This window comes from Oryctolagus cuniculus, chromosome 11 (genome assembly GCF_051225735.1).
Source record: "Oryctolagus cuniculus isolate XC-2025 breed Fujian yellow rabbit chromosome 11, ASM5122573v1, whole genome shotgun sequence".
Classification (NCBI taxonomy): Eukaryota; Metazoa; Chordata; class Mammalia; order Lagomorpha; family Leporidae; genus Oryctolagus; species Oryctolagus cuniculus.
Window position 1 is genome coordinate 59964696 of NC_142877.1, and position 20055 is coordinate 59984750.

Genomic DNA, 20055 nt, shown 5'->3' on the forward strand with positions numbered 1-20055 from the left:
GGGGCATCTCTCTATTTTAGCAAGATCATAAGACATAAAATCAACATTGCTGAATCAGTAAGTCAACATTGCTGAATTAATAAAATTTCCACATACTAATAACTGAAAACCAAATTTTAAAAATAATACAATTTATAACTATTGTCCCCAAAATCAAACGCTTGGGCATATACTTAACAAAATACATACAGTATCTGTAATAAAATTATAAAATATTGATAAAAAAATTTCAATGATCCAAATATACCGAAAGCTATCCTATTTTCATGGACTGGAAGACTCAATATAGATGATGTCAATTCTCCCCAAGTTGATCTACAGATTTAGTACCATTCCATTCAACATTCCAGCAAAGTTTTTTGTTGTTATTTACAGATACAAATTAATTCTAATATTTAAATGGAAAGGCAAAGTCAAAATAATCAAAACAATTTTGAGAAAGAATAAAGCTATAGGAATCATAGCACTTAACATTAACACTCATTGAGAAATTATGCTGATTTAGACAGTGTTGAATTGGAAATCTAGATTGTATTCCTAACTCATGGCTTTAACCCCAGCCCAACTCCAGCCATTGCGGGCATTTAGGGGAATGAACCATCAGATGGGAACTCTCTCTTTTTCAAATAAATAAAAGTTAAAATTAAAGGGTCATAAGAACTTTGTAGTTTTCAAGATTTTTTTCAACTATAAAGTTTAAATGTATGGATCTTGTTTGGATCCAATTTTTTAAGGATTTTTATTTATTTATTTGATAGGTAGAGTTACAGACAGTGAGAGGGAGAGACAGAAAGGTCTTCCTTCCATTGATTCACTCCCCAAATGGCCGCTACGGCCGGAGCTACGCCGATCCGAAACCAGGAGCCAGGTGATTCTTCCTGGTCTCCCATGCAGGTGCAAGGGCCCAAGCACTTGGGCCATCTCCTACTGCTTTCCCAGGCTACAGCAGAGAGCTCGACTGGAAGAGGCGCAACTGGGACTAGAACCGGTGCCCATATGGGATGCCGGCACTGCAAGCGGAGGATTAACCTAGTGCGCCACGACGCCGGCCCCTGGATCCAACTTCACACAATGGAAAGATACTCTGCAGACAACTGGGGAATGAGCATATAAAATAGGTATCAGATGATTAAGTATCCTTATTAATTCTGTGAAATATGATAATAGTATCATATTTATTCTCTAAAAGTTATTAATAACATAGTAACAAACGAAACTGAAATATTTACAGATGAAATGACATGTCTGGCTTTACTTTAAAATATTAACTTCATTTCTTTCCATGCTGTTATCATGGTTTTGCTGTCACTCTAATCCAATGCTGACTCTAGTTCACCAAGCTCCAATTACTTCAGCCATCACCGCTGCTTCCCAGGGTCTGCATTAGAAGGAAGCTAGAATCAGAGGCTTGAGCTGCGTATTAAACATCCTGCAATATGGGATGCAGGCTTCTTAATCACTAGGCAAAAGCCTGCCCCAAGTACATGTTTTTAATGTTCTCTGTCTTCTGTGTTTCTAAAATATTAAACTGCTAACATAAATAAAATAATCCAACTTCAATTAGAATAGTAACAGCAATGTGTGGAGTGTACTGAAAATGGGTGTTGGATTTATGCAAGTTCTTAGATTATTCTCCATTGCTATTTCTGTTCAAATTTCCTCTAAGAAAACTTTTTGAAAAGCAAAGAAGGCTTATATGAATAAGGAGAGATAAGGCATTACATAAACTTTCAAGATATCTACCAAATCTAGATGGCAAATAAAACTGCAACAAATGTCTAAAGAACCAAAAAAGAGATTCAGGGAGCTGCTGGTGATCCTGACAGGTAAAATCTGCTTATGTGAACAGACACGTGGTCAGTGTTGCCGCAGTGATTCGGGCCTCAGCTGCTCTACTGCCCGTCCAGCTCCCTGCTGAGGCATATGGGAAAGCTGCAGAAAATGGCCCAAGTCCCTGGGGTTCTGCACCCACATGGGAGACCTGGACGGAGTCCTGGTCCAGCCCCAGCTGGATATGAAAGCAAGCAAAAAGTAGCACCTGTGGATGATGTGTATTGACAAAGTATGAGCGTGTGCTACTTCTCCATCATACAGCAGAGAAGAATCATAGATGGAAAAATGTCAGGATGACTTTCTACTTCTCCCCTGAGGGCATTTTCCTAGCATTAAGGCACAAGGACTAACAGTCCCAACCTCTAGTCACTAATTACAGAATTGACAAGCTTCTCTACTTTATGATCATAAATTACAAAATGGAGACAACTATATGCCTTGCAAAATATGAAAATTAGAAACAAATCACCAGCATAGTAACTGGCATACAGTAGGCACTAAGTAAGTTGCAGGCAATATTATTATTACTGAGTTTAACAGGAAAGAAGAACATCAACTGGAGTCAGGAATGATATTAAGATACTCATCATCACCATCTCTGTTCAATACTAAATGGGAGGGCTTATACAAAAGAATGAGACACAAAAAAGAAAGGAGGTTTAAGAATTAGAAAGACAAAGCTTTCCTAAATTTAGTCAATGTAACTGTCTAGAATCCAAGAAAATCTAAGTGCCAAGCATTTACCGTTTAAGAGTTCATCTAACATAAAGATCAACATACTAAAATTAACAATGCACCTATATTCTAACAACAGAAAAATGGAACTCACAGAGTAATTACCAATACTACATAGGAATAAATATAACCTGAGGGAAAAAACTTGTATTTTAAATGAAAAAGCCGCAAAACATTATTGATGGGCAGAAATAACCCAAACAGGGTTATCTTATCTACGGCTGGGAAAATTCAGAATCCAGGTTCCCCCATGTTCAATTCAATTCAATTTCAACAAAAATGTCAATGGAATTAGATCAAGATGATCAAGCTAGAGAAATTAGCACTACTACACGTAAGCTACAAAAAGTTCACAGAGGATGAATATGTAGCGGTTAAGATCCTTCTTCAGGGGCTGGCGCTGTGGCATAGCAGGTAAAGCTGCCACCTGCAGTGCTGGCATCCCATAATGGGTACCGGTTTGAGTCCTGGCTGCTCCACTTCTGATCCAGCTCTCTGCTATGGCCTGGGAAAGCAGTAAAGGATGGCACAAGTCCTTGGGGCCCGGTACCCTCGTGGGAGACCTAGAAGAAGCTTCTGGCTCCTGGCTTCAAATTGGCACAGCTCCGGCTGTTGTAGCCATCTGGGGAGTGAACCAGCACATAGAAGACTCTCTCTCTGCCTCTCTGTCTTTGTCTCTCTGCAACTCTTTCAAATAAATAAATCTTAAAAAAAAAAAAAAAATCCTTCTTCAGGGTGTCTGGGTTTAAGTCCCAGCTCTACAGCTTTCTTCTTCTTCTTTTAAAATATTTATTTATTTATTTGAAAGTCAGAGTTACACAGAGAGAGGAGAGGCAGAGAGAGAGCTCTTCCATCTGCTGGTTCACTCTCCAATCCGAAGCTAGGAGCCAGGAACTTCTTCCAGGTCTCCCACATGGGTGAAGGGGCCCAAGGACCTGGGCCATCTTCTACTGCTTTCCCAGGCCATAGCAGAGAGCTGGATTGGAAGTGGAGCAGCTGGGACTTGAATCAGCACGCGTATGGGATGCCGGTTCTGCAGGTGGTGGCTTTATCCACTCTGCCACAGTGCTGGCCCTCCACAGCTTCCTTCTAATATGCACACCCTGGGAGGCTGCAGATTTTGATTCAAGTAGTTGGGTCCCTACCAAACCTCTGGGAAATTTGGATTAAGTTTCTAACTCCTGGTTTCCACCTGGCCCAGTCCTGGTCATTGGGGTCATTTGGTAAGTGAATCTGCAAATGCAAAAATGATCTCTGCCTTCAAATATTAAATACAAGTTTCTTTAAGGGACCAGGATTGTGGCGCAGTGGATTAAGCCACCATCTTCATACAGGCATCCCATATGCATGCTGGTTCAAGTCCTTAAAACTTTTAGAAGCAAATATTGAAGAATCTTAAGGTCAGCATTGTGGTACAGTGAGTTAAGCTGCCACCTTCAATGCTGCCATCCCATATGGGCATCAGTTTGAGCCCCAGCAGCTCTGCTTCCCATCCAGCTCCCTACTAATGCACTTGAGAAGGTAACTGAAGATGTCCCAAGCCCTTGAACCCCTGCTACCCACATGGGACACATGGATGGAGTTCTAGGCTCCTTCAACTTGGCCAGCCATTGCGGCCCTCTGGAGGGTAAACCCAGTGGACAGAAGATCTCTGTCTCTGTCTCTCTCTCCCTATCCATCTCTGTAACTCTTTCAAATAATAAATCTTTACAAAAGACAAAAAAAAAAAAGAATTTTTAAATAATAATCAGGAAACAGAGCTGAGTATTTGGAACAGTGGTTAAGATACCAGTTAAGATGCCCTATAGGAGCGCTTGGGTTCCATCCCTGGCTCTACACCTTAACTCCAGTTTCCTGCTAATGCAGACCATAGGAGACGGCAATGACAGCTCAAGCAACTGTTTTCTGCCACTCACTCGGAGATGTGGATTGGGTTCCTGGCTTCCAACTTCAGCCTTGACTCAGCTATTGTGAGCATCTCAAGAGAGTAAATTAAGGGCCAGCACTGTGGCTCAGCGAGTAAAGCCTCCACTTGCGGTGCCGGCATCCCATGTGGGAACCAGTTCGATCACGGCTGATCCACTTCCAATCCAGCTTTCTGCTATGGCCTGAGAAAGCAGCGGAAGATGGCCCAGATGCTTGGGCCCTTGCACCCATGTGGGAGACCTGGAAGAGGCTCCAGACTCCTGGCTTTGGATAGGCCCAGTTCTGGCTGTTGTGGCCATTTGGGGAGTGAACCAGTGGATGGAAGACACTCCCCCACCCTGTAACTCTGCCTTTCAAATAAATAAATCAATTTTTTGAAAAAACGAGTAAACCAGTAAATGAGAGTGTTCTTTCTCTGTGCCTCTCAAAAAATAAATAAATAAAATAAAGCAAAAAAAAAAGTTTCAAAATGGTTGTACTATTTTATATTTCCATCAATAACATGAGAGTTTCAGTTCCTCCACATCCTCATCAACATTCGGTTTGGATGGGGCCAGTGCCATGGTGCACCTGCAGCGCCAGTATACCATCTGGATTCTGTTCAAGTCTTGATTGCTCCACTTCCAATTCAGCTCCCTGGGAGAGCAGCCGAAGATGAACCAAGTGCCTGGGCCCCTGCTACCCACAAGGAAGACCCAGACGGGACTCTTGCCTTCAGCCTAGCCCAGCCATGGTCATTGAAGCCATTTAGGGAGTGAACCAAGTGGATGGAGGATTCTTCCTCTCTCTCTCTCTCTCAGGCAAAAGTTGAGAGTCAGAAACTCAACCTGGATCTCCCATGTGGGTAGCAGGGAACCCAATTACTTTAGCTATCACCACTGCTTCCCAGGGTCTGCAGGAAGCTGGAGTCAAGAGCCAGGGCCAGGTCTCTAACCCGGGTAGTCTGATGTGGTACATGGGCATCTCAACTGCTAGACTAAATGCCTGTCCCTTCCAGGTGGGCAAAGTTGAACTCCACTCCCATGTTCCTCAAATTGCATGGAAATGGCATTTCTTCCCTAAATTGTTGGCAGACTACAACAGTAAAGTCATCTGATATTGTGGGAAAAAACTCAACTACAATTTCTCACACAGAGATCTACTCAGATTATATTTCATTTTGGGCTTTACCAGTTTGTATCTTTCAAGGAATTTGTCCAGGTAATATAAATTGTTAGATTTATTGCCTTAGAATGGTTTGTGGTTCTCCATTATTTTTTCAATGTCTACAGAATCATCAATGAATCATTCCTTGTACCTGATACTAACGTGTATCTTCTTTTCCTTTCTTAGTATATCTGGCCAAGTTTATTAATTCTGAATATATCTGATAAAGGATCAGCTTTTGGTTTCACTGATTTTCCCTATAGTTTTCCTGTTTTTTAGTTCACTGATTTTTTTGCTCTGGTCCATACAATTTATTTTTCTTCTATTTAATTTTTTTGTTTTATTTATTTATTTGAAAGGTAGAGTTACAGAAAGTGAGAGGGAGAGACAGAGAGAAATGTCTTCCGTCCACTGGTTCACTCCCCAAATGACTGCAAGGGCTGGGGCTGGACCCATCTGCAGTCAGGAGCCAGGAGCCTCTTCCGGTCTCCCATGCAGTGCAGGGGCCCAAGGACTTGGGCCATCTTCTACTGCGCCACAGTACTGGCCCCTCTTCTATTAAGTTCACTTTTCTTTTCTAATTTCTTAAGGTAGAAGTTTAATCTCCCTACTTTCTAATGTAAATATTTAAAGCTATAAATTTATCTTTTTTATTTTTTTTATTTTTATTTTTTGATAGGCAGAGTAGACAATGAGAGAGAGAGACAGAGAGAAAGGTCTTCCTTTTGCCGTTGGTTCACCCTCCAATGGCCGCCGCGGCCGGCGCGCTGCGGCCGGTGCACCGCGCTGATCCGATGGCAGGAGCCAGGAGCCAGGTGCTTTTCCTGGTCTCCCATGGGGTGCAGGGCCCAAACACCTGGGCCATCCTCCACTGCACTCCCTGGCCACAGCAGAGGGCTGGCCTGGAAGAGGGGCAACCGGACAGAATCCGGCGCCCCGACCAGGACTAGAACCCGGTGTGCCGGCGTCGCAAGGCGGAGGATTAGCCTAGTGAGCCGCGGCGCCGGCTAAAGCTATAAATTTATCTTTAAGTAATGTATTAACTGCATTCCACAGAATTTGCTGTTGTGTTTTCAATTCATTCTGCTGAAAACATCTTGTAATTTCCCTTACTTTTTCTTGACCAATATCTGATTCAGAATGTGTTTAATTTTCAAATATTTGGGGTTTTCCTAGATATTTTTCTGTTACTAATTTCTAATTTAATCCCTTTATTTTTTTAAAGATTTATTTGTTTATTTGAAAGTTAGACTTACAGAGACAGAAGGAGAGACAAAAAGAGAGAGATCTTTGTAAACCAGCCACTGTAAACCAGTAAACTAGCCACTGGCTGTAGTCAAATGGTTGTAACCACAAGGGCTGGGCCAGGCTGAAGCCATGAGACAGGAGCTTCATACGGGTCTCCCACATGGGTGGCTGGGGTCCAGCTACTTGGGCTATCTTCTGCTGCTTTTTCCCAGGCCATTAGCAGGGAGTGGATTGCAAGTGGCGCAGCCAGGACACAAACCAGTGCCCATATGGGATGCTGGAATCACAGGTGACAGCTACATCGGCTGTGTCGCTCCCCCTCTTCGTGGAGGAACGACACAGAACCCTGCCTAGGCTTCTTATCCGAGTCACGGCACCATTATGTCGCTCCCCCTCTTCGTGGAGGAACGACACTAAACCCTGCCTAGGCTTCATATCCGAGTCACGGCACCATTATGTCGCTCCCCCTCTTCATGGAGGAACGACACAGAACCCTGCCTAGGCTTCTTATCCGAGTCACGGCACCATTATGTCGCTCCCCCTCTTCGTGGAGGAACGACACAGGACCCTGTGCTGTTCTTTCGTCTGCTCGGCCCTTCCCAGGTTTGCTGCTGGTTCTTCCCGGGTTGGCTACTGTCCCTTCCACCTCCGTGGAAGGGCGGTTCCCCCTGGCCGCTTTCCCCACTTCCGCAGGGGAGCGGCATACCGCCGGCCGGCTCTCTCGGGGGCTGCACAGGTGTTCCCTTAGATGTTCCCCTTAGATGTTCCTCTTAGATGTTCCTGGTGCATGCCGTCTCTCTCCTCCTTTATAGTCCTCCTCTGCCAATCCCAACTCGGCTGCCCACACGCCGAGCACGCTGCTCTCCTCCAATCAGGAGCAAGTCCTACAGTTTATTGGCTGAACTGGAGGCAGCTGTGTAGAAGCTGTTTTCTTCTCTCCCAGCGCCATATTGTGGGAGAGCAGGTGCATAGAATAAGTCTCAACTCCAGCAACTCAGTCCAGTCCGAGCTGCTCCCCACAGGCTGTACCATAACACTGGCCCCTAACCCCTTTATTTTCAAAAAGTTGTTGGGTCGGCCTTTGGCATAAAAACTAAATGGTCCAGCCTTGTAGTAAAGCCACCAACTGCTGTGCTGGCATCCCTTAAGGGTGCAGGTTCGAGTCCCAGCTGCTACACTTCCAATCCACCTCCCTGTTAATGTACCTGAGAAAGCAGCGGAAGATGGCCCAAGTGCTTGGATCCCTGCACCCGTGTGGGAGACCCAGATGAAGCTCCTGGCTCCTGTCTTTGGTCTGGCCCAGCCCTGGTGATTTTGGCCATTTGACAAGTGAACCAGCAGATGAAGACTTCTCTCTCTCTTCCTCTGCCTCTCCCTGTCTGCAACTCTACCTTTCAAATAAAGAAAGAAAGAAAATAAAGGCAGAGAGACAGAAAACCTTTCATCCATTGGATCACTCTCCAAATGCCCAAAACATCCAGGGGTAGTCCAGGCCAAGCCCAGGAAACTGGATTTTTTTTTTTTTTTTTTTTGACAGGCAGAGTGGACAGTGAGAGAGAGAGACAGAGAGAAAGGTCTTCCTTTGCCGTTGGTTCACCCTCCAATGGCCACCGCGGCTGGCGGGCTGCAACCGGCGCACCACACTGATGGATGGCAGGAGCCAGGTACTTATCCTGGTCTCCCATGGGGTGCAGGGCCCAAGGACTTGGGCCATCCTCCACTGCACTCCCGGGCCACAGCAGAGAGCTGGCCTGGAAGAGGGGCAACCGGGACAGAATCCGGCGCCCCGACTGGGACTAGAACCCGGTGTGCCGGCGCCACAAGGTGGAGGATTAGCCTAGTGAGCCGCGGCGCCGGCCGGGAAACTGGATTTTAATCCAGGTCCCCTGCATGGCAAGGGTCCAAGTACTTGAGCCACCACCTCCTGCTTCCCAGAGTATGTGTTAGCAAGAAGCTGTAATCCTAAATGCAGGTGGTCTTGAACCAAGGCAATCTGTCATGAGATACAGGAATCCCAAGCTGCATCTTAATTGCTATACAAAACCTCAAATACTCATCCCATCCTAATCCCTTTTTGATAAAACAACATATTTTATACAATTTAAATCCTTAATCTACTAAAACTTTTTTCATGGCCCAGAATACAGTCTATCTTACCATAAAGATACTATGAAACTATCAAAATACTAGAACCATGAACACTAGGAAAGAATAAGTATCGTGCTTTTGTTGGCATGGTTTGTAAAAGCTGACTAGGCCAATTACTGATTTTTAAAATTTGTTCTTTCAATTATTGAGAGTGTTATCAAAATCTCCACAAATACTGGTGGGTTCTCTTTCTTCCACTTTACTTTTGCTTCATGAATTTGAAGCTGTTATTAAATGCATAAATGGTTATGCTAATTGGGTCCTCTGAAAGACCTGACACCTTTTTTCATCACTAAGTCAGCTCCTATACCCATGGTAATAATCCTTGCTCTTAAATCTACTGTTATTAATACAGTAACTCCTACTTCTGATTAGTGTTTGCATAGTATATCTTCTTTCATCCTTCTACTTCTAGTCTGTGTCTGCGAAGCAAGGGCTTTTCATAGACAATACTTAGTTGAATCTTGCTCTCAAGTCACTCTAATAGTTTTCACCCATTAATTTTGGTATTTAGATAACTTGTATTTAAGATGATTATTATATGTTAGGATTTAAATTGACCACCTTGCTATTTGTTTTCTATTTTTCAAAATGTTCATTTTCCATTTTTTGGACATCTTTTAGGTTAACTAGCAATGTTATCTCCTTTATTGGCTTATTAGTTATACCTCTTTGCTTTTTATTTTTATTTGAAAGGTAAAGAAATGTTGGGGGGGGGGGGAGAAGGACAGACAGAAAAACAGACATAGAGGGAGAGATCTTCCATCTACTGGTTCATTCCCCAAATGACCACCAACAGCCACAGCTGGGCCATGCCAAAGCCAGGAGCCAGGAACTGCATCCAGATCTCCCATGTGGGTGGCAGGAACCCAAGTACTTGAGCCATCACCTGCTGCCTTTCAGGATACACAGTAGCAGGGAGCTGGATAAGAAGAAGATGTGGGACTTAAACCCAGTCACTCTGATATGGTATATGGGCATCCCAGGCAGCAGCTTAAATACACTGTGCCACAATGCCCACCCCTTTATATTTTTTTAAATATTTATTTATTTGAAATAATTACACACAGAGAGAAGGAGAGGTAGAAAGAGGTCTTTCATCTGCTGGTTCACTCCACAGTTGGCTGCAACAGCCAGAGCTATGCTGATCTAAAGCCAGGACCTTCTTCCAGATCTCCTACACAGATGCAGGAGCCCAAGGACTTGGGCCATCTTCTACTGCTTTCCCAGGCTATAGCAGAGAGCTGGATCAGAAGCAGAACAGCCAGCACTCGAACCAGCGCCCATATGGGATGCTGGAACTGCAGGTTGTGGTTTTACCTGCTATGCCATAGAGCTGGCCCCTACACCTTTACTTTTAAAGCAGTTTCTTTGTAGAGCAGGGGTAGGAAGTGTCTAGCCCACAGATCATATAAAGCTCACAAAATTATTTGGTCTGGCCTTGCCAAGAGAAATGCAAGTAGGACTAGAAATTCAATAAATCTATAGTAAGCTAATTTTTAAATTATAATTTTGTATGGTCCATGAATGCTGTTACAAATATTCAAATAGTCCTTGGCAGAAAAAAGGTTTCCCATCCCTGCTTTAGAGTTTATCACAATCTACCTCCAAGTAATAAACTATAAGAACCTTAGGAAAAATATTTTTATCTCACTTCTCTCAACTTTTCAAAAAAATATTTATGTATATGTTTGCTTGAAAGGCAGAGAGAGGAGGAGAGAGGGGAGGGGAGGGGAGGGGAGGGGAGGGGAGGGGAGGGGAGGAGATTTTCCATCTGCTGGTTCACTCCCCAAATGCGCACAACAGCCAGCGCTGGTCCAGGCCAAAGCCAGGAGCCAGGAATTCCACCAGTCTCCCACACGGGTGGCAAAGGGCCAAGTACTTGGGCCATCTTCTGCTGCTTTCCCACACATATTAGCAGAGAGCTGGCTGGAAGCAGAGCAGCCAAGACCCAAACTTGTGCTCCCATGGAATACTGGCATCACAGGTGGTGACTTAATTCACTGTGCCACAATGCTGTCCCCTTTTCCCAACCTTTTGTCGGCAACTGCTGTCATCCATTTCAGTTTAACATGTTATAAACTTCACGATACAGCTTTATTAGTTTGTTTTAAACAGGCAATTATTCTGACATGAATTTTTAAAAATAATTCACATATTTCTGCAAATACTTCTGATTTTCTTAATTCTATTAGATTCAAACTTCTGCTGGAATAGATTTCTCCTGTCTTTACCATTTCTTATGATGGTCTGATAATGATGAATTCAATCAGTTCCCATATGTATTTGAAAAACTTTATCTATATTTCTTATTGTGATATCATTCATAAACTATATAATTTACCCACTTAAAGTATATACTTCAATGGCTTTCCATATAGCCAGAGTTGTGCTTCCATCACCAACATCAATTTTAGAATATTTTCACCATCCCCAAAAGAAATTTTTCTTATTAGCAATAATTCCCATTTCCTCACAATTCATTGCACACAGAAATTTAGGTTGACAGGTTTGTCACTGAGCATTTTCAACATTATTACTTCAGTATTTTCTGGTTCCCAATGATTCTGATGAAAGTCTGTTGTAATTCCTGCTTTGTACTAGTTTGCTAGGGCTACTATAAAAATACAGCACACACTGAAGAGCTTAAACAACATGTTTATTTTCTCACTGTCCTGGAGACTAGAATTCTTAAATCAGACGTCAGCAAATGTAGTTTTTCCTGGGGCCCCACTTTTTCGGCTTCCAGACGGCTGCCCTCCTGCCCTCCACTGTGTCTTTACTTGGTCTCTTCCATGTTTACGTGCCTGTGCTCCTGGTGTTCCTCTGTGTCTAACTTTACTCTTTATAGAAAGACATCAGTCAGATGAGATTAAGACCCACCTTACTGAGCTTTTTTTTTTTTTTTTTAAAGATTTACTTTATTTATTTGGAAGGTGGAATTACAGAAAAAGAGATTGTTCATCCACTGGTTCACTACTCCCCAAATGGCAGCAATGGCTGGGGCTGGGCTAGACTGAAGCCAGGAGCTGGGAGCTCCATCAAGGTCTCCCACATTGGGTGGCAGGGACCCAACTACTAAGCCATCTTCTGCTGCTTTTTCAGGCACATTAGCAGGGAGCTGGATCAGCAGTGGAGCAGTCAGGATTTGAACTAGCACCTACACAGCACGATGGCATTGCAAGCACCAGCTTAACCTGCTGTGCCATAACACTGGTCCCACTGACTTCGTTTTTAACTTGATCACCTCTGTAAAGGTCCTATGTCTAAAAACAGTTACATTCTAAGGTACTGGTGAGATAAGACTTCAACATATGAATTTGTGGGAGACACAATTCAGTCTAAACTTCAGTTCTTCTGTTTATAATGTGATTTATCACACCCTTTCCTTCTTTTAAGACTTTCCCTTTGGGGGCCGTGCTGTGGTGCAGATTAAAAGACTCAGCCTTCAGTACTGGTATCCTATGTGGGTGCCAGTTCAAGTCCTGGTTGCTCCACTTCCAATCCAGCTTCCTGCTAATCCACATGGAAAGCAGCAGAGGATGGCTCAAGTCCCTGGGCCCATGCACCCATGTAGGAGACCTGGAAGAAGCTTCTGGCTCCTGGCTTCCGATAGGCTCAGCTCTAGCCACTGCAGCTTTTGGGGAATGAACCAACAGAAAGAAGACCCCTCTCTGTCTCTTTCTGTAACTGTCTTTTTTTTGTTTTAAGTTATAGTCTTTTTTTCTATTTAATTAATTTATTTGAAATGCAGAGTTACAGAGGCAGAGGCACAGAGGTCTTCCATCTGCTGGTTCACTCCCCAGATGATTGCAACAGCTGGAGCTGGGCCAACCCAAAGCCAGGAGCTTCTTTCAGATCTCCCACAGGGGTGCAGGAGCCCAAGCACTTGGGCCATCTTCTACTGCTTTCCCAGGCCATGGCAGAGAGCTGGGTTGGAAGTGGAGCAGCCAGGACTTGAACTGGCACTCATATGGGATGCCTGCACTGCAGGCAGTGGCTTTACCTGCTACGCCACAGTGCCAGCCCCTGTTAACTCTTTTAAAAATAAAATAAATCTTTAAAAAAATAAAGAGTTTGCCTTTATTGATAAAGATGTGTGTTGGTATAGCTCTCTTCATGATTTTCCTATTTTGGGTTTCTACAGATATAAATATTCAAAAACCCCAAAAAAGAAAAATCAGAAAACAAGCTACCAAGGCACGTTATATTCAAACTTCTTAAGATAAGTGATGAAGAGAAACTCATAAATGAGCTCTTGGACTTTTAAAGATTTTTATGTTTTATTTATTTGAAAGGCAGAATTACAGAGAAAGGAAGACACACACACAGAAGAGAGAGAGAGAGAGAGAGGGAGAGAGAGAGAGAGAAAGGGGGGGAGGGAGGGAAAGGAAGAAAGGAAAGAAAGAAAGGGAGGGAGGGAGAGAGAGAAAGAGAGAAAGAAAAAGAGAAAGCGAGAAAGCGAGAGAGAGAGAGAGAGAGAGAAAGAAGAAAGGAAGAAAGAAAGAAGAAAGGAAGGAAGAAAGAAAGAAAGAAAGAAAGAGAAGAGAGAGATCTTCCATCTGCTGGTTTACTCCCCAGTTGCCTGCAATGGCCATGGCTGGGTCAGGCCAAAGCCAGAAGCTTTGAGTTTCTTCTGGGTCTCCCACATGGGTGCAGGGGTCAAAGCACTTGGGCCATCTTCTGCTACTTTCTCAGTCACATTAGCTGGATTGGAAGTGGAGTAGCCAGGTCTCAAACCGGTGACCATATGGAATGCCAGCATCGCAGGTGGTGGCTTAACTTACTATGCCACAACACCAGCCCCTATAATTTTTTTTAAATTTAGAAAAATTACAGCGAATATTACTTCGAATGTCACCCCCCAAACAATATCCCTAAGACTCCAACAGAACATATTTTTTTTAACTTTTATTTAATAAATATAAATTTCCAAAGAACAGCTTTTGGATTATAGTGTCTTTTTCCCCCATAACCTCCATCCCACCCGCAACCATCCCATCTCCCGCTCCCTCTCCCATCCCATTCACATCAATATTCATTTTCAATTATCTTTATATACAGAAGATCAATTTAGTATATACTAAGTACAGATTTCAACAGTTTGCACCCACACAGAAACACAAAGTGTAAATTACTGTTTGAATACTAGTTATAGCATTAATTTACATTGTACAACACATTAAGGACAGAGATCCTACATGGGGAGTAAGTGCACAGTGACTCCTATTGTTGATTTAACAATTGACTCTCTTGTTTATGGCGTCAGTAATCACCCGAGGCTCTTGTTGTGAGTTGCCAAGGCTATGGAAGCCTTTTGAGTTCGCCAACTCCAATTTTATTTAGACAAAGTCACAGTCAAAGTGGAAGTTCTCTCCTCCCTTCAGAGAAAGGTACCTCCTTCTTTGATGGCCCGTTCTTTCCACTGGGATCTCACCACAGAGATCTTTCATTTAGGCCATTTTTTCCCCCCACAGTGTCCTGGCTTTCCATGCCTGAAATATTCTCATGGGTTTTTTATCCAGATCCGAATGCCTTAAGGGCTGATTCTGAGGCCAGAGCAACAGCACATATTCTTTTCTTTTTCTTTTTTTGACAGGCAGAGTGGACAGAGAGAGAGAGAAAGACAGAGAGAAAGGTCTTCCTTTGCCGTTGGTTCACCCTCCAATGGCCGCTGCGGCCAGTGCGCTGCAGCCGGCGCACCACGCTGATCCAATGGCAGGAGCCAGGTACTTATCCTGGTCTCCCATGGGGTGCAGGGCCCAAGCACTTGGGCCACCCTCCACTGCACTCCCAGGCCACAGCAGAGAGCTGGCCTGGAAGAGGGGCAACCGGGACAGAATCCGGCGCCCTGACTGGGACTAGAACCCGGTGTGCCGGCACTGCAAGGCGGAGGATTAGCCTAGTGAGCCGTGGTGCCGGCCAGCACATATTCTTAAGACTGCTTGATATTCCATCACTGACACTCTGTTCCTGTGGGGAGCAACTCGGACTAGACTAAGTTACTGGAATTAAGACTTATTCTATGCATCTGCTCTCCCACAATATGGCGCTGAGAAGGGAGAAACAGCTTCTACACAGCTGCCTCCAGTTCAACCAATAAACAGCAGGACCTGCTCCTGATTGGAGGAGGGCAGCGTACTCGGCGTGTGGGTAGCAGAGTTGGGATTGGTGGAAGAGGACTATAAAGGAAGAGAGAGACAACATGCACCAGGGAACATCTATCTGAAGGAACACCTGTGCAGCCCCCGAGAGAGCCGGCTGGCGGTGTGCCGCTCCCCCGCGGAAGTGGGGAAAGTGGCTAGGGGGAACCGCCCTTCCACGGAGGTGGAAGGGTTGGTAGCCAACCCGGGAAGAACCAGCAGCAAACCCGGGGAGGGCCGAGCAGACAAAAGAACAGCGCAGGGTCCTGTGTCGTTCCTCCACGAAGAGGGGGAGCGACATAATGGTGCCGTGACTCGGATATGAAGCCTAGGCAGGGTTTAGTGTCGTTCCTCCACGAAGAGGGGGAGCGACAGTTCCCTTCTATTTTCAGTCTGTTTGCTATGTTTCATTTTGGATAAATATCTTTTGCTATCCAATTTCACTAATGCTTTCTTCTATAGTACCTATCTACTGTTAATCCTGGTCACTTTTCATCTTAGACACTGCAGCTTTCAGTCTGAGCCAGATTGTTTTTATATCTTCCTCATCTCTACATAACATGCTCAGTCTTTTTGAACACACATAACAGTTTTAAGTGTTACAATGTCCTTGTTTACTAACTCTATCATTTGTGTCATTTCTGGGTCTATTTCTTTTCTTTCTTTCTTTTTTTTTTTTTTTTTTTTTTTGACAGGCAGAGTTAGACAGTGAGAGAGAAAGACAGAAAGAAAGGTCTTCTTTCCGTGGGTTCACCCCCCAAATGGCTGCTACGGCCGGCGCGCTGCGCTGATCCGAAGCCAGGAGCCAGGTGCTTTCTCCTGGTCTCCCATGCGGGTGCAGGGCCCAAGCACTTGGGCTATATACCTCCACTGCCCTCCTGGGCCACAGCAGAGAGCTGGACTGGAAGAGCAACCAGGACAGAATCTGGCATCCCAACCTGGACTAGAACCCGGGGTACCAGCGCCACAGGCGGTACTGGCCAGAGGCACTGGCCTCTGGCTCTATTTCTATTGATTGATTTTTCTCTTCATAATGGACAGTTTCCTCTGCTGTTTCTTTGCATACCTGATAATTTTGTGACTAGATGTCAAATACAAATTTTACATTGTTGGCTGATGGGGGGATTTTTTTTTGTCTTAAATGTTTTGGGCTTATTTATTCTTACTTTTTAATTTATATAAAGAGAACAAATATAATGCATTTCATATAGATGGAATTGTTTTAAATAACCCATTAATTTGGATTTTGTTTTGGTACTTTGACTTGGGAACAATTTGATCCTTCTGAGGCTTGCATTTATACTTTGTTGGGTTAATAAAGATAGCCTTAGACTAGTATTAATTTGGTATCACGACTAAGGCAATGCCCTTTCAAGGGCTCTATTCATTGTCCCATGTCTTAGAAAGTGTTTTCTACTCTAACTATTGCAATCACAAACCACTCATGGCACTGTATTCCAAGGACTATTTTGACTAATCTTTTCCAGTAGTCTTTCTCTGCCTCTGGGTAATTTCCTCACGCACAGGAACTAATATACAAGTAAAATGTTTAAGACAATAAAATCCAAAAGAACTTCCTATGATGAAGGATATACTTTTCTCTGAAGGCAGAACTTCCACTTTGCTTATGGCCTTGTTGAAATACTGACAGAGTTTGTAGACTCAAAAGGCTTCCAGGGGCCAGCACTGTGGCATAGTGGGTAAAGCCACTGCCTGCAGTGCCAGCATCCCATATGGGCGCTGGTTCAAGTCCCAGCTGCTCCACTGAGAAAGCGGTCCTTGGGCCCCTGCACCTGCGTGGGAGACCTGGAGGAAGCTCCTGGCTCCTGGCTTTGGATTGGCCCAGCTCTGCTATTGCGGCCAATGGGGAGTGAACCAGTGTATGGAAGACCTCTCTCTCTCTCTCTCTCTCTCTCTGCCTCTCTATAACTCTTTCAAATAAATAAATCTTAAAAAGGAAAAAAAAAAAAAAAAAAAAGCAGGCCGGCGCTGTGGCTCACTAGGCTAATCCTCCGCCTGTGGCGCCGGCCCCCCAGGTTCTAGTCCCTGTTGGGGTGCTGGATTCTGTCCTGGTTGCTCCTCTTCCAGTCCAGCTCTCTGCTGTGGCCCGGGACGGCAGTGGAAGATGGCCCAAGTGCTTGGGCCCTGCACCAAAAAAAAAAAAAAAAAGTTTCCATACCCTTCGCAAGCTCATGACAAGAGCCTCAGGTGATCATTGACATCATAAATAAGAGTGTCAATTGTTAAATCAACAACAGGAATCACTGTGCACTTACTCCCCATATAGGACCTCTGTCTTTAATGAGTTATACTATGAGAATTAACTGTAAAACTTGTCTTCAAATAGTACTTTATACTTTGTATGTCTGTGTGGGTGCAAATTGTGGAAATCTTTACTTAGTATACAGCTGGTCTTTTGTATATAAAGTTAATTAAAAATGAATCTTAATGAAGAATGGGATGGGAGAGGGAGGAGGAGGTGGGACAGGAGTGGGGGTGGGAGGGCGGTTATGGGTGGAAGACCTGCTATATTCCTAAAGCTGTACCTATGAAATTTGTATTTATTAAATGAAAGCTTTCAAAAAAAAAAGTTCTGTGATGACGAAATTCTGGGTATTGGACACTTGCATTGTGTTAACACAACTGAAGAACTTACTTTTTATGTAAATCTCTACTATATTGGACAGTGCAGGTTAGGAAAATCCTCGGAAGATCACCGGGTTTTCTCTCACATGTAAAGCTGTCTCCTCTCAAATACAGCCACTTCCATGCTGTCTTGACTTTCAGCCTCCAAACCTGAGCAAAATAAATCTACGTTTTTTTTTGTTTTTTTTTTTTAATTTTTTTTGACAGGCAGAGTGGACAGTGAGAGAGAGAGACAGAGAGAAAGGTCTTCCTTTGCCGTTGGTTCACCCTCCAATGGCCGCCGCGGCCGGTGCTCTGCGGCCTGTGCACCGCGCTGATCCAATGGCAGGAGCCAGGTGCTTCTCCTGGTCTCCCATGGGGTGCAGGACCCAAGCACTTGGGCCATCCTCCACTGCACTCCCTGGCCACAGCAGAGAGCTGGCCTGGAAGAGGGGCAACCGGGACAGAATCCGGCGCCCCGACCGGGACTAGAACCCGGTGTGCCGGCGCCGCAAGGCAGAGGATTAGCCTAGTGAGCCGTGGCGCCAATCTACATTCTTTATAACGTACCTATTCTAAGGTATTTATTATAGCAGCAGCAAATAGAGTAATATACCTATTATATCTTTTTGCTACATTAAATTATAGTCTGCCATTTTAGTCTCCAAAATATAATATCAAGTAAGACTGCAAAGTCTTATCATTCTTAGCATTCTAAAAGATATAGAGAATCCACAATACCTAGAATTCTGCTTTCCCTATCCTAGTGCCCTACCACCCAACTAGTCTGCTCCATTAGATGGCAAGTGGCTGCCTATCAGGCGCTAAAAGCAGTAGGAGCAATTCATAAGAGTTCACAGGATGAGCCAGCATTCTGGCACTGCATTTTAAACTGCTGAATGCCATTCATCCCATATGAACATCAGTTCGAATCTTGGCAGCTCCAATTCCAATACAGCTCCCTGCTAATGTGCCCAAGAAAGCAGGGGAAGAGAGCCCAAGTACTTGGGCCCTGCCACCAATGTGGAAGACCTGGATACAGTTCCAGGCTTCTGGCCCCACCCTGGCCACTGCAGCCATTTGGAGTATGAACGAGTAGATGGAAGATATCTCTCTCTCTTTCTCTTCTCTTTGTAACTTTGTCTTTTAAAATAGATAATCTTAAAAAAAAAAAAAAAGCAGCCTACAGGAAACAAGATAGTTATTCTTGCCCTTAAAATTGAAATCTGGAGTTTAAAAACATGTTTGTGAGGGCCCGGCACTCTGACACAGCAGGTTTAAAGCCTTGCAGCACCAGCATCCCCAGTGGGCGCAGGATTGAGTCCTGGCTGCTCCACCTCCAATACAACTCCCTGCTGATGCACCTGGGAACACAGCAGAGAATGGCTCAAGTCCTACTGGCCATTGTAGCCACTTGGGGAGTGAACCAGCAGATGGAAGACCTCTCCCTTTTCTCTCTCTCTCTGCCTTTCTATAACTCTGCTTTACAGATAAATAAATAAATCTTTAAAAAAATATACTGTATCATTACTTCAAGAACAGGAGTCAAGTGGCCAGTGCTGTGGCACAGTAGGCTAAGCCTCCCTCTGCAGTGCCAGCATCCCATATCGGTGCCAGTTCGTGTCCTGGCTGCTCCACTTTGAATCCAGCTTTCTGCTAATGGCTGGAAGGGCAGTGGAAGATGTCCCAAGTGCTTAGACCCCTGCACCCATGTGGGAGACATGGATGAGGCTCCTGGCTCCTGGCTTCGGATTGGCCCGGCTCTGGCCATTGCAGCCATTTGGGGAGTGAGCCAGTGGATGGAGGAGCTCTCTCTGAGTCTCTCCCTCTGTTTGTAACTCTGCCTGTCAAATAAATAAAATCTTTTAAAAAAGAAAAAGAAAGAAGGAAACTGAGACAATCATTTACAAGAAGAAAACAAAACAAAACAAAACAAAACAGGAGTCAAATCTACACCCATATTTTTTTCAAAAGGTACACCCAAACTCAGAGATAGCCAAAAGAGAAAGGCAGGCAAAAAGATTTTACCCTCTTCAATGCCCAAATGAGTGACAGCTCTTCCCTTTCGGCTCACAGTGATAATGAAAGGGTTAAATACTTAAAGAAGTAAAGAATGCACAAGTGGTAGTATACACACTTTTCAAAGAGAAAAAAAGCAGGGCTACAAAGGGAAAAAAATATTTTCATGTAGATGTGATGGAGGAAACTGCACAGAATGAAGACAAGAAGGAAGCATCAGTTCTGATGCACT

At 44.2% G+C, this 20055-nt stretch overlaps 1 protein-coding gene across 50 annotated transcripts in view; it reads right to left on the minus strand.

The window, feature by feature from the left end:
* The window catches only part of R3HDM2 (R3H domain containing 2), a 176089-nt gene that overhangs the window by 91671 nt on the left and 64363 nt on the right, over positions 1–20055 (minus strand). The window contains exon 5 of one of the 50 annotated variants that reach the window (XM_070052445.2): positions 17836–17975. The exons of the other annotated variants lie outside the window; for them this stretch is intronic. The gene's annotated coding sequence lies outside the window, so the exon portion shown is untranslated. The remainder of the gene's footprint in view (positions 1–17835; positions 17976–20055) is intronic. 50 annotated transcript variants of the gene reach the window in all.